The sequence below is a fragment of the Etheostoma cragini genome, chromosome 9 (assembly GCF_013103735.1).
Source record: "Etheostoma cragini isolate CJK2018 chromosome 9, CSU_Ecrag_1.0, whole genome shotgun sequence".
In the NCBI taxonomy this organism is placed as follows: domain Eukaryota; kingdom Metazoa; phylum Chordata; class Actinopteri; order Perciformes; family Percidae; genus Etheostoma; species Etheostoma cragini.
Genome location: NC_048415.1, coordinates 13,427,914 through 13,429,806, shown reverse-complemented (window position 1 = coordinate 13,429,806; position 1,893 = coordinate 13,427,914). Strand labels below are relative to the sequence as shown.

Here is a 1,893-nt window from a genome sequence, read left to right as displayed (position 1 = left end):
TTTTTTTTTTTTTTGTTCCTGGTCTGATTTATGTTTTTATTGTGGGTTTTTTGTAGGTGGCTGTAGTTGGAAATTCTGTTAAATACAATCTGTACTTTAAGATGATAGCTAACATTCCCCCCATTTCTGGAAAGTTTTGTTAGGCCCCAAAAATGGCAAAATGCAATTGTACACCCTCAGTCTATCGTCAACTTGTTTAAAATGTTGTTCACCATAATATATAGTTTTTGATGCAGTGGTTTGTGTAGGTTCGTTGTTTCTTCTGCTGGCTATGTGGTGTCATTTTCAGCTACTTTAGGTTGCTTGCTTGGTTGTTTCCATTCAAAAGATTCATTTTTAATCACTGAGCACACTAAACCAAAATTATATCCACTCTGTATTTCTCATAAATTACATAATATTCACCACAATTTAGCTTGTTTTCTTTTCTGATTTTATTAGAATTGTACGACCTTTTGAAGCCAGTGTTAATTTCTGTCTGCGCTAAGAGACCGTTGAGTTTCTAGACTGCCAGTGACAGCATGGCAATGTTAAAGGAACACACCGACTTATTGGGACTTTAGCGTATTCACCGTATTCCCCAGAGTTAGATACATTGATACATACCCTTCTCATCTCCGTGCGTACTGTTACTCTGTCTGGCGCCCCAGCTTAGCCTGGCAAAGATCGTGCTGGAAACTGGTTCCAACTAGCCACTGCTCCCATTAAGCAACAAAATAACACCAACATGGGTGTACAAATAACAATGTCACATGAGACACAGCCATAGTGTAACTTAGGGTGAACATATTTTGATTTCCAAAAAAGAGGACACTCGGCCCTGCCTGGAGACACAAAATCCGACAGGCTTCTCAGAGGTTAATGTACAAGCTTTATAAGGCCTCAATGGTACAAAAATAACGTCACAACAAATTATATCACGCAACAAAGTTCCGTAGTATTGTGTCCAAAGCACCAGTCAATTTAAGTACACGGTTAATGGACCCTTAAAAAACAGTGAAAAATTGACATTTTCATGATTTTATTATATTGATGATAGTTATTAGTTTACAATCATGTGTGTTCACTGTGAGTAACGGGGTGGATCAGTTAATACCATGATGTTGTTCGCTACTAGCTAGCTATTCACATTGGTTTTGTTGACGGAAGTAACTGCCCAAATCACTCCACCCAAGTAACAAAGTAGCAGTGCTTAATCTTTCTAAGAATATAGTTCCCAGTTAGTATGCGGTTAGAATATGGCTGTGTCTCATGTGACCTTATTTGTACACCCTGTGACTATAAAAATCAAAACATGTAAATAGGAAAATGTTAGTGTTATTTTTTCACTTTTTTGGAGCAGTAGGCTAGTTGGATCCAGTTACTTGCAGCAGCTTTGCTAGGCTAGGCTAATGGTGGGGGCGTCAGACAGAGTTACAGCACGCACGGAGATGAGAAGGGTATGAATCGACTTATCTAACTCTGGGGGTAACGGTGAATAAGCTAAAGTCGCAATAAGTCGGCGTGTTCCTTTAACAGTACAGCTATCACTGTCAAGATCTACAGTAGGACAGCACGATATGAGGAAAATGTACGGTAACGTTGAATATCGTAATAACGATAATACCTGCCATAAATAAATGGATGTTAAAGTACTCAGTTCTGCTATTTTCAGTATAAAATACAACATATTGCCTGTTGAATTTAGAACAAATGAAAGGAAATAATTTCCAACATTCGTATATTGAACAATTGAATATAAAAGGTGCCACTAAAGAAGTGACTTAACTGATTCAATTATTACTAGGGATGTCCCGATCAGCATTTTAGGCCTCTGATCCTTATCCGATCTTTTAACCTCAAATCCGATCCGATTTCGAGTCCCGATCCGATATTTTGCCTTTAGTATTGAAA

General features: G+C 38.0%; 1 protein-coding gene across 2 annotated transcripts in view; it reads left to right on the top strand.

The window, feature by feature from the left end:
* Positions 1-1,893, top strand: part of LOC117950663 (guanine nucleotide-binding protein subunit beta-4) — a 26,235-nt gene that overhangs the window by 11,650 nt on the left and 12,692 nt on the right. The gene's annotated exons all lie outside the window — the stretch shown is intronic.